At 39.3% G+C, this 13,466-nt stretch overlaps 1 pseudogene; it reads right to left on the bottom strand.

The window, feature by feature from the left end:
* Positions 1-12,486: 12,486 nt before the first annotated feature.
* LOC127100800 (uncharacterized GPI-anchored protein At1g61900-like) lies at positions 12,487-13,214 on the bottom strand (annotated as a pseudogene).
* Positions 13,215-13,466: the final 252 nt, after the last annotated feature.

The raw sequence follows: 13,466 nt of genomic DNA, 5'->3' as shown, positions 1-13,466 counted from the left end.
TGCCGGTAATGAATAATATGTCTCATGCGCTCTTTAGTTGGAATCCTTTGTTGATTTTCCCCAGCTGAGCAAGATTCGTATTCTTTGTAGAATCGAATATCCATCCTTAAACCAGTTTGTGTTTCGGATGATGAGTGTTTTGGCATATATACCAATCCACGTTTTCGGTAGATCACCTATTATATGCTTCGGTATCTCTGGTGTTTCTTACCAGGCGAGTTTATTATCTACGGTCTGCCGGTAATAGATAATATATCTCATGCGAGTATTCTTATCCACGGTCTGCCGGTAATGGATATTATATCTCATGCACTCTTTGGGTTTGTGTCCCCAGTTGAGTAAGGTTCGTTTTCCCGTTGTGGATTCGAATGTCCATCCTGTAAGTCGATTTGCTTTTTCAAGCCCTCCTTTCGGATGATGAGTGTGTTGGCATATATACCAATTCACGCTTTGGTCGGTCACCTATTATATACCTCGGTATCCCTGGTGTTCCTTCCTTTCTGCTCCCTATTATGACTTCGGTCCCCTGTGGAGTCAGATTTTCCTGAGTTTATGTACCTTTTTCAGGTCTTTCTCAGACGTTTGGTTGATTGATATCTCTCACCCTTATACCGGTCTTAGATATTCATTCTTCCTGAGTTTGTTACCCTTATACCGGTAACATCTCATTCTTTGGTGCTTCCTCAGTGGAGTTTCCTGTTGCTTCTCCCCAAGAGTCAGCTTGTGTCTCTCCAATGGATGTTTTTCCTTTGGAATTTTCTTTTCCCCAGTGTGAGTCCTTCACCCCCCAGTGAGGTCTCTAGTTTGATTTCTATTATTCTCCTAATCAGAGTCGTGTCTTGTTCACGCTGTGTCAGTTTTGTTTTTCCCAATTTGAAGTCGTGTCCTGTTCACGCATTCTTTTTCTTTTACTATCCCCAATAAGAGTCTTGTTAGAGTCTCTGTTCCTGGTGAGTATATTACTCTGATGGATCGTCTTTTCTGCTGTGTGAATCATATTCCCCACAGAATTTGTGTCTTTTGCATACATACATCTGCATCATGAGGTCTCTTAGGGACCAAAATTTGTCTCATTACTGTTATTTAAGCCCATTCTACCTCGTCGAGATGAAGATTTCTAAACTTCACTTCTCCGGCTAGAATGACCTTAAATAGGGGCATCTGTAAGACCCCAATTTTGTCCCTAAGATCCCTCATGGCATCATATCATATCATTGCCTCAAGGATCTTTGTGCACCTTTGCTTCCCTCCTAGTGGGTGGGTTATCTTGTGAGTGTGGTTCTTGATCACCAAGCATGTATTGCATTTGTGTATCATTGCTTTTCATTTGTCTATCAACCAAAAGTACAAAAATATTGTCATCTAACCATGTTACTTGCAGATGAAGCCAGTTAGGTCAAAACAGTCAAACCAGCCATTGAACAGTGGATGGTGGCCATTCTTGAAGAATTTGGGCACCATGATCATTCATCAAGAGTTCATATGAGTTGTGACATCATTTTGAATCAAGATCTCAAGTGGTAGGGGCTTGGAATTCATCAGAACATGGTTCAGTCAACCAAAACCCTAGCAAAGTCAACTGTGGTCAACTGTGCATTTAATCAGTGATTTAATGGTGGAAATTGGTTTGAGAGGTCTCATTCATGTCTATATAAGCCTCATATAACATGTCAAATATCCACAGTGAAGAATTTGAAGTCAGACAAGAAATTTCCAAAAATAGAAAGTTGACCTGTAATTGGAATTTGCCAAAAATGGAAAGTTCTTCTCCTCAAAATTACTTCATCATAAAAGCTTCAAATGAATTTTTGTCCAACATGAAAGTTGAAGATCTTGTTCTCCCATTTCCAAAAAGTCCAAGAACACTCATTTCTCATGTGTGGTTGGCAAGTTATGATCAAATCATTCTCAAACAATTTTGAACTTCAAAGTGAGATAACTTCCAAACCATTTGGCCAAATTGAGTGAGGTTTTTTGCTACAAGTCATATTTGATGTGCTCTATCCAAATCCTTCATCACATTTTACCAAAAATCATCCAATCAAAATGGCCTTTTTTCAAGTGCATTGAATTAAAAAAGGGAGGTGAAAAAGTGACTTTTCAAATTAACCATTTCCAACACTTTTTACCAATTGCCAATGTTCAGAAATTGCATTTTGGATATGTCTAAGCCCAATTTCGCACTGTAGCACATGCACATGTAACATTTGAGTGAATTTCACTAATTGGCAAAACACTTCATTTTGAACTAATTTCCAATTACCACTTCATTAACCAACTTAAGCTTCATTAAACAGAGTATATATTGCTCATTTTCTGATAGAAAGCCCTAGCCACTATTCACCAAACCAGATCTAAAAATTCATTTTCTCTCAAACTCTCATTTCCTTACTTGAACTTTTTTTCTGAAAATCTCCAAAAGAGCTCGTGCCTTGTTGATTGTTTCATCATCTGCAAACCTTTTTGAAGCTTTTGCAAGGATAGATTCACAACTGTAGAGCTGGAACCGCACTGTTGCATTCACATACCTTCCATGGCAGTCGAATTTTGGAGCTAGAATCAAAGCAACGGAGCTTGCAATACTTGTCCATTCATCATCTGGAACATATTTGTGCATCTGTTTCAGCTAATCACGGCCAAATGACCACGAATTCCATACCGTTCTTCAAGCAAGGTAAAAATTCGATTCACATTATTTTCAAAATCATGCTATGCTTTAGAAAGATCCTTCCATGCTGATTATAATGAACTTTAAATCGTGGAAAATGGCTGAGTATTAAGAAAGTTATGTTGACATGAAGTTTCATATGTGGATGATATTTTGCTCGATTCTTTCATTTTAGCACGATTTAAGATTAATGAATGTTAGATTATTGATGTACATGGTTTGATGATTTGAATGGTGTGTTTGTTTCCCAAATCTGGGACAAAAGTTCATCACGATTGATGAACATGATGAACAGTACCCAAACCCTAATTTTAAAAAGCCCAGAATCGCGTTTGGCTGTGTGGAGTTTTTGTTCTGCATGAGTTCACTGTTCCATTCCCATGTGACCATTGGCTGCGTGACACATCCTTAAGTGAAACGCAGAGTTTCACTTAAGGGACCGGCTATTTACAGTTTTGCCACGGCCGGTTTTATATTTTCATTAAATCATTTTCATTTTCAATATTTATTTCATTTTGTATGCCAATCTTCAAAAATTCATAAGTCACTCATTTTTAATCCAAATTTGATGGGATTTTTTGTGAAATGCTCCTCTTGATCTTTAGTTTATTATGGTGATTTTTCCAGATTTTTTGCATGTGTGGATTTTAAAATGTGCTAGGGTTTGTTCATGTTGTCCATTTTGTGTATGCTATGCCAATTTGCTTGTGAAATGATGATACTTAATCCAATGCCTCTGAAATTTTGTGTGTTTAAACTACACATGTTCATGGTGATTTTGGTGTAGAGTTTGTGAATTTATCATTGCTGGTTGATGAGATATGATTTTTTGAATAGAGGTGTGACAATTTGTGTCATACCATTCATGTCCAACTTCATGATTTTTATTGCCATGCTTATTGAACTCAAAATGGTCTAGATTTTTGCATGAATATACTTATGGGTGTTGAGAATACATGTGAATTTTTCTGGAATTATTGATGGCATTTCCTATTTGATTGGAATTTTCTCCCCTGTTTGGTCATTTGTTGATTTTTTGTGACACATGTTTGTATTTGATTTGTGAAATTCTAATGCTTAATTGGATGGACTTGAAATTTGACATGTGAATTGTAGACATCTTAAAGTTTGTCATGGTTTTAGTCCCATTCATTTATCATGTGTTGTCACTGTTTTAGGATTTATTGAAGTCGGTGCATGTTTTGATGCTTTGTATGAGTTTGCTTGAACTTGCTTTGACTTTCTGATTTTCATTGACCTACCTCCTTTGATCCAAATGAGCTGAAATTTGGTATGATTATCATGTTATGGATGATGTTTGATCATGAATTATTTGAGGATTTATTGAAATGTTTGTGATTGGATTTGAATTGAATCATTCTGTTGACTTCTATGAGGTTCTATATGACATGCCTTGACCTAATTTGTTTGTGAAATGATAATGATGAATGATATGAATATGAAACCACTTGGGTTTGTTTCTTAATTGTTTGAGCTTGATTTTGAATAACTTTCACTAGCTGTTTTGGATTTTTTATCTCCCTTCGACCCTAGGCTTGTCCTAGTGGTCTTGTTTCTCATGTTTAAGTTTGCTTTTCAGGTTAAGAAGCAAATGCCTTAAGGAGACTTATGCAAGTTGATTAAGTTTGATTGATTATCATGAAATAACTTGTTTGTTTTGTAGGATGCTTAGCTCATATGCTTTGAGCTTTGTGCATTGCACATTTGACTGATTGTGTTGATCCTTATCTTATATTGGTTTTAAATTTGAGTTGTATACTGATTTTACTTGATTGATTTCAGGTACCATTAGTTGCTAATAGTTCTTTGAGAACTTGCATTGCTTTGCTTGATAGCATTTGCATTGAGGTAGAATCCTTTTTCTTCATGTAGTCTGGAAGACCTGGCCTGTTACTTGGCCAGACAACTGTCTGAAGTCCTCCTTAAGAGGCGATGTTTGTGCTTGTTTACTTTTGTCCCAAGCAGGAAAAGTCCTTTGAATAAGGCAATTGGTAGACAAAAGAGATATGTAGCCTATCTCCTACTATTCTGTGTGTCACTCACCTTGCTCACACCACATGTGTTGATGCATAGTGAGTAAAAACCCAAGATCTATCGAGTCAATAATCTGTGGAGAGAGTTCCTACTTTCTGAACTCCCACACCTTCTATCATTTGAAGCTCTCCCTGACCAGGGATAAGAGCATGAGGCACACCCCTCATATACTTTCATCTGCTTCACCTTGGCTCTCAATGTCAAGGTTAAGAGCACCATTAACCCTATTCCAGTTGGCTTCAATGCCTACCCTTTGTATGAGCCTCATTGTTTGGTTATAGTGTGTGCTGAATGACTTTGATTGATTGATTACTTGGTTCATTTGTACATGTCTGCTTGCATGCTTTGTGCATTTATCATCATTGATTGCTCATTAGTGCATGATCATTTCATTTGTCTTTGTGACATATCCTTGTTGTTTGCCCATTGAGGACAATTGTAAGACCATTCATTGGCCATTGTTCCTATGATATGGAAGTGAGTGTAAGACCATTTCATTGGCCACTCATCTTCTCTTTGCTTGATGCATTTGTTTGTTGTATGTGAGGATGCAATTGTAAGTCCATGTAATTTGGCATTTGTTTTCCTATGATCATATGTTGGAGGTTAGAGTAAGCCCAGATAGATTGGCATCTGACATCCAAGTGTTTGCTTTGTTGTTGGAGATTGGTATAAGTCCAGATAGATTGGCATCCGGTATCCACTTTTTATTTCTTTGTTGAGGAGATTGGTATAAGTCCATAGAGTGGCCTCTGATATCCAGTTTTGTTTTAGGAGATTGGTATAAGTCCAGTGATTGGCATCCGGTATCCGCTTTTGTTGACTTTCTTCCCTTGCTTTGCTTATTTGTTATTGCTCATTGCTTATTCCAAAGGACACACTTGAGTCATCTTCTATATGATTTCAGGAGGTGAACCTTCTAGGAAGTTTTACACTCCATCTTCATCCATTCATCCATTTTGTCCTAAACCTTTTCACACATTGCTTTTAAAACTTGAGATAAATATTGTGCAAACATCTTCATGCTTTCAAATTAGAAACCTGGACCCTAAGTCCTTGACTTTTCAAACTCCATTTCATAATACTTCTTTGGAATCAATCTTAATCATACTTTGACTCTCCTTTCATGGATATTCATAATCAATTAACTTCACCCATTCAATGGTTTTGTGGCTTTGTCCATTCTTGTTAAGTTTTCATACATTAGCCATAGGTTTGATTTATCCTAGTTGGTTGATGTTAACCTCACCTATTTGTCCTTAGTTGATTGAGTTGTAAGTCTTCCTTGCTTATTATAGGGTTAACCCCTCACTAGCAAGTTGAAGCTTTTCTCACATGGTGGACTTGTTGTTTGTATAAGGTTGAGTTTTCTCCCGTGGATAACGTAAGACCTTAGGGCTTGTGTTTAAAATTGAATCCCCTAACTTTTGGAAATCTTTTAGCCGAACTACGGCGTTTTGATCCTTACCTTTGATGGAAGGTACGTAGGCAACGGGTTCATCCGTTCGAACACAAAAACAATAAAAATTGTATATTCTTTTCTCATCATCCCATTCATGTTTGCACAATAAATATTTCATAACAAATAACAATTTTATACAACAAGTGTGAAAAGGGCTCCCTAGGAGTACCTAGGACGTGATGGGTGCCTAACACCTTCCCATTGCGTAATTTACCCCTTACCCAGACTCTCTGATCTTTTCATTAGTTTTCTACGCGTAAAACTTCTTAGGCTTTTGTTCGCTTTTTAGCCAGTCCTTTGGATAAATAAAAGTGTGGTGGCGACTCGATTTCTTTGTATGCTTTGCTTATGGTTTAATCAATAAATCATATAGCGACGAATACACCGCTACACCTGCGCCCAGAGAAACAACCTATCTCAGACTGTCATGTTTGCCTAGCGAACAAAACCTTCGCCTAGCGAAGGGCACGCTTCAACCCTCGCTCCAGCGAGGTTGAGAGGTTTGGCTACTGGAATCCTCGCTGGGATCTCGCTGATGGCTCGCCTAGCGAGTGAGTGCTGGCTGCGCTTTTCACCAAGTCTGGACGCGTTTGCTGCAACGTTCGCTGGAAGCTCGCCTAGCGAGTCCTTCGCTACAGCTCTCGCCTAGCGAGCAAGCTGATGAATGCATCTTCTCTTTGGTTCCTTTGCCAACTTTCTTGTGTCTTCATTTTCAATTATTTCATGCCTTCTTCCTGCACAATAACACACAAATCAAAGGTACCAAGATCGTTTATCAATGTATTGCATTTCATCTAAAACAAAGGTAGTTTTGACAATTTAGCAAGGAAATGGAGTGAAAGATACCCATATTTGATAGCTCAAATAAGCACTTTTGGGTATCTAACAGCCAGCAGGCAGTATTACATCATGGGAAGAGATGGAAACAACTTTCTTAAATGAGTATTTTCCAGCATCAGTATTTGTAGCGATAAATTCATGACCATTACGCTATGGATAAACTTAACATCAATTAAACCAGAGTCGTCATCGCACTTTTATTGTTTCCACGGGAAAAAGAAAAAGTATGAATAAAACCCAAAGATAAGAAGGTTTCAAATCAAAACTAATAAAATGCCAGAGATTACAGGTAAGGGGGTTGGTTACACAGAGGGAAGGTGTTAGCACCCAAAGTGTCCTAGGTACTCCTAGGGAGCTGTCGCAACCTGAAAAATACAGAGGTGCGAAAAAACAACCGGCGAGAAAGAAATGACAGAAGAGTCGCCACCGTGCGTTATTTATCCCAAAGGAGGGAAAGGAAACGCTCGAAGTAAACCTGAAGAGAAAGGAAAGGAAAAGACAAGGTCTCGCAACCAAATCTTGGGTTCGGGAGTCGATTATGCGAAGGGAAGGTATTAGCACCCCTACGCATCCGTAGTACTCTACGGGATCCATTCTTGTTGTTTCTTGTCTAAAGGGTGTGTGTTTATCTAATGTACTATTTACTAAAAGAAAAGGGTCAAAGAAAATGACTCGCACGGATGTCGCATCCATTGCATACGTATCTCATCTGGAATGAGAATCAGAGTCTTCGTAGCTCGGTTACCTATGGGTTAAAGAGATGTGTGCTCGCTAAGACATCGTGTCTTATGCCTACATATCTCATCTGGAATGAGAATCAGAGCATAATGTAGTTCGGCTAACTACGGGAACAAAGGTCTCGATTGCAACTAGGGCAAGAGAAAGGGAAGGTCTCGATCGCAACGAGGGCGAAAACAAACAAGGATTAGTTGTTAGTCGTTAGTCAAACTCGGCAAGACATCGCGTCTTGTGCCTACGTATCTCATCTGAACATGAGAATCAGAGTTGCCGTAGTTCGGCTCACGCACGCCGAAACAAAACACACGCACAAAAAGGCAAACATGGAACCCGAACGCCAATCGCTGGACTTACATCAGCTTCCGAACCAAATATACCCACACTAGAAACCAGATGCCACTTGATGGACTTATACCGGACTCCAAGCACACAACAAGAGGATACGGAATGCCAATGGCTGGGCTTACATCCGTCTCCTACACACACAAGAACAAACAAGCAACAAGTTACTAAGGAGTCGGGAACTCGAGCCTAGCAACTGTCAAGCAAACACACACAAAAAGAAAAAGGGTGAACACACAGATTAACAGGGAGTCGGGAACTCGAGCCTGATAGCTGTCAAGCACAACACACTCAAAAAAAGAAAAGGGTGAACACACAGACTAACAGGGAGTCGGGAACTCGAGCCTGATAGCTGTCAAACAAAACACACGCAAAAAAAGAAAAGGGTGCCCGGAGAGATCTCGTACGACCTCCTGCCTACGTACCTCATCTGGTATGAGGATCAGAGCAACGTAGTTCCCCTACATAGGGATTGCCATCTGAATATGGACTTACAAAGGAGGACACCAGTTGTGTCAGAGGAGAGTGGGCAATGTGTCCACATCCTAGCAGTAGGTGTCGCAGCTCGCTGAATCGAGTCTTAGGCGGTTACCTCTTTGCAATAGGATGGATTGACATGCCACAAGATCGGAGACGCACGGAAGGTCTAAAAGAAATGGGGAAGCTCTGCCCTAGAGTTGTCATGCAATATGTACTTAAGTGTTTAGGATTTACAAATGGGAATATCTACCTAATGTTAGCATGCAAAGAATATGGGAATTCTACCTATGTTGTCATACAAAAGGATATGGGAATCCTACCTATGTTATCATACAAAAAGGATATGGGAATCCTACCTATGTTATCATACAAAGGGTTCTATCTAATGGGTGCTACCTAATCGGAACAAGAATTGACGAGTCGAGCAAGGAGAAATGTTAGGGATAAGGGTAGATGGCGATGCATGAAGCAATCGACTTACAAGGTTGATGGCGATGCATAAAGCAATCGACTTACAAGGTTGATGGCGATGCATAAAGCAATCGACTTACAAAAGGGTGGATGAATATGTGCTGGTTCTGTTAGGTTTTGAAAAATGATTACTCGACATTGGATCGAGGTTTTGATCTTGCTTTGAAATGGTTATCGAATGTTCATTTTAATTCTTGTATTAACAGATGAATAAAGAATGAAAGAATAAATATTATACATTTCATGGGAGAGGGATACATTTGTTATGAATGGGGATTCAAAGTATTGGAATAATTAAATCGGGTCCAAACAATAAATAATGCAATGTATGAGTGTAAGTGCAAAGGAACCGGCTCATTGTAAGAAAGCCCAAGAGTAAGCTATGTGAGGTTGATGGCGATGCTTAAAAAGCAATCGACTTACAAGGGTGTGAAAATGGGCTCGACATTGAATCGAGAAAAATATGATTTTTATAAGTTTAAAATGGTTTTGAAGACAACAACTTTGCATTATTAACAAAATGAAAATATGAGTGTAATAAAGGCATAAACATAAGAATAAATGAAAATGCTAAAAGAAAAATAAAATAGCTAAAAGAAAATAAAATGCAAAAGAAAATGCTACACATGAGTATTGAACCCACCCCACTCAAGAATATACACACTGCCCTTCTCCACCAGACCACTTATGATCGTCTGCTACTGTGATACTATGTTAAATATATAAACCGGGATAAAAAATAAAAAAAGATTAAGAACAATAAAAGAAAATACTAACATTTCAACATTTTTATGTTTTTTATCTCTGTTAAAAAAAACAAATTAAATTAAATAAAAAGAAATTAGAAAAATTAAAAAAAAAAGAAAAGAACGAATTGGAGACGACGAAGCAGGAACTCGTCTTCCTTCCACCTCTCCCCAACCTCACGAACTCACCCTTTCCCAACAATGGCAATCTCACGCACTCGCCCCTCTCGTCCCTCTTATGACATCGCTCATCAACGAAACCCTCTCACACTCTCAAAACTCAGCGACTCAATCTCTCTCAACTCTCACAATGTTTCATCAACAAGCACATGAGAAGGATAAAAAGAAATAGAAAAGAAGCTCTTACAAAGTGTCGCGGTGGTGGCGGTGTAGGACGTGCAAACACTGGCCTCCAGGTAATCAGTCTTGGGATTTTAGGGTTTTCTTTGCTTGAGATTTTTGCCTCCAAGTTCCGTTGTTCTCTTCTACTGATTTTCTCTCCCTCTCTATTTATGTTCCTTGATTAGGGTTTCCAAGGGGGTCTTTGATGTTCAAAAGAGGCGTTCCTGCAAAGTTCCTTTTTTGATGCTCAGAATTTGGTCCATCTCGTTTGATACTTGGATCTGGAACAGGTAACCTGAGCATGTGCCTTCTTCTTTGATTTTGTCTCTGTGCCAAATTGGGATATTTCTGAAATTTAACCGACTCGGTAATTATTTTGTTTACTGCAGTGAAAATTGGAGCTTTGGTTTGCTATGGTTTGTTATTGATGTAGTTAGGCATGTTGCTGTGGCTTGGAAAAGATGCTATCCATCTGTAGAATTTTGGATTCGATGTAGACATCTAATGTAACAGGATCATAGCATGCTGTAGGGCCAATTGTTGTATGCATTACCCCTGTCATGGTGAGTTTCAAGTGACCAAATGTATTACTCTATTAAGACATGTTTATGGAGAGTGATGTATGGTTGGCTCACATATTTGGATTGATGGCTGCAGGGTGTTTGTTGACTTGCACTTAGGCATTGAAACAAACTTGACTAGGCTTCATGTTGGCTGCAAGATGTGGATGCGTGTACCTGGACTGGTGTTGGATATGGTGGGCTTCCTGCTAGGCTAGAAATGGAACTGACATGAGATTGTGGTTTTGCTGCAGGTCTGAACTAGTTTGTAGGCTTAAAACAAGTTGGTCATTGACACACATATTCATGGATTATGCATTGATGCTTCTAGTTGGTCTTGTTTATGTAGGTTCAATGACTGGACTGGTTCAACATATCTGCTTCTGCCTTCATTGGGACTTAATGCAGGATGGTATTGATGATGGTCGGCTTTAGTAGTCCTCTTGTTTGAGATGCAAGGTGCAGGCTATAACATGATAGAGACGTATGCCAACACTAGCTGATGTATCATGCACCATCTGTTATGAATTGGCTGCATGATTTTCTTTTGGTGCAAAACTCAAATATGACAAAGTTGCAAGACCAAAACTTGAGACATGGCAAGGCATGAAACTAGTGAGAAATCAAATACACATAGCCAACTCAAGATCAAATCAGAGACGAAGGATGGACTTAGAGCTTAGGACCAGTCACTTAGTGGTTAGGGATAGACTTCTGAGGCTGATTAAATAAGCAATTCAACACTAGAGCCTTGAACTTGTGAACCACTTGGTACAAAGTTTGCAGCAGATGATTGAGTTGCAGAAGAGAATTCATTTTCCTCTGCGTAACTTTGTTGGTTTTTCATTGTAGTTGAAAATTGAGTAATAACTTCTTTCCCAATGCCATCATCCACAGGTATAGGCCCAATAGTGAACTCAACTTCAGCATGCTCCTTTGCCTGATATATCCTCACAATCTGAGATACCCATGGATTGAGCTGTTGATGTACTTCATCCAATATCGGACCACGCAGAACAGTAAAAGATGCCCGCTGATCAGATTTAATGGGAAACGAGCCATTTGGACGGAAGACGTATGCCCCGGAAGCCTGAGAATCTTTATCATCCCTAACGTTTCCAGAATAAAAACTGTATGATTGTTCAACTGATGCTGTAACTAGATTTCTGTTGTTAACATAATGAGTCAATTTTCCTTCATTTGCAGAATAAAGGAGCTTTAGATTCCCTTGTCCAACTTCTATGTTGTTATTAGTATTTCCTTCTGATCTGAACTCCTTTGAGATAGTGGAAACATGACCTGTCTGTCTAGGCCTGGATACTATATAGATACTGAAACCAATGGGGGGTACAGATACCGGAAATGCAAGCCAGTACCTGAGTTCCCTAGAAGGAGCTGTTCCTATATATGCTTTGACATATTTTTTCCTTATGCTCTTCCATTTTCTGCAGCAGTGAACTCAGTTCCTCTAACTGTCCATGGTTTGTTTCAACTGGTTTTGTAGGCTGTTGCTGCTGCCTCTAACAGGTATTGGGGCCTGAGCATGTACCAGACTGCCCATAAACCTACTGCTGCATCTAACAGGTTGTATAGGTGTTGTATCAACTGATGTTCTCGTCGCAGTCAATGGGACGAACAAATTTGAATACCGACCCCTTTGACTCCTCATTGTTGATGCACTGCTTCCCCCGGTAGTCATTTCAGATGTTGGATCCGGATGGAGTGTAGCAATGGAGACTCGCCTCCTTGGCTTAAAGATCTGCTTTGTTGATACACTACTTCCCCCGGTAGTCACCACTTAAGATGTTGGATCAGGACAGAGTGTAGCAATATTGTCACTTAAATCACATGTAAAACTAACACCAGATGCACTGTCAAATATCACATCTCCCGACAAGCTTCGGAGTAGACATCCTGCATCTTGTACTCCAAATGCTTGTATGCCGAAATCTTTCAAATCGACATCACAAAGCTCATAAACATTTGTCATCCCCCCACCTCCACGTAACATCGATCCAAATTGTGTTGCACATATTATAGCTTGTTTATTGGTAATTAATATCTTTTGTTGTGTCTCTACAATATATGTATTTAATGAACTGCAACAGGTGGGACTAGGAGCAGCTATATTCTTACATACAGCAATTACATCTAAAGGCTCCTTAGAAGTCAAAGGACAAACTTTGTTGACTTTGCAGGCAGATAGCATCCGGAATGCTTCATTTGCAACCTCCGATGATAGTTGTTTGGAAAGATAAGAATAAACAACACCTTTGCAATCACTTAGATAATCAGTGTGATTCATTTCCCCAGCCATATTGTCATTGCTTATCATCATTTGTCGGCCAGAAAGCTGAAGCGCTGCATCCATAATTGCAGGCCGACGAACAGGTCTGCAACACTCTTTAAGTGGATCAACAGTTCATACAGGCCTCAACTAATTTACTTGTGTTTAATGTATCAACTGATTTTTCATGTTGTTGTTGCTGCTGATGCAGATTGAACATTGGGGTGGTTTTGCTATGCGACATGGTTGACTTGGCTTGGAACAAGTTGGTGCAACAGGATGAATGCAGTAGGAGGCAAGAAACTCCAAAGTTTAAGGCATGACCAAATTGGCATTAAAGTGAAGAAACCAAATCCACAAGGTAAAATCAAGGCCAACATGGACATGAAGCATGGAATGAGGATTAGGGTCATGATGGAAGACTCTCAATGACAGTGTTAAGCACATAAAATCCTTGTTCAGAAGTGCTTGAAGA

Source organism: Lathyrus oleraceus, chromosome 7 (assembly GCF_024323335.1).
Source record: "Lathyrus oleraceus cultivar Zhongwan6 chromosome 7, CAAS_Psat_ZW6_1.0, whole genome shotgun sequence".
NCBI classification, from domain to species: domain Eukaryota; kingdom Viridiplantae; phylum Streptophyta; class Magnoliopsida; order Fabales; family Fabaceae; genus Lathyrus; species Lathyrus oleraceus.
Note: the sequence above shows the minus strand (reverse complement) of the source record. Positions and strands in the feature narration are given on the sequence as shown.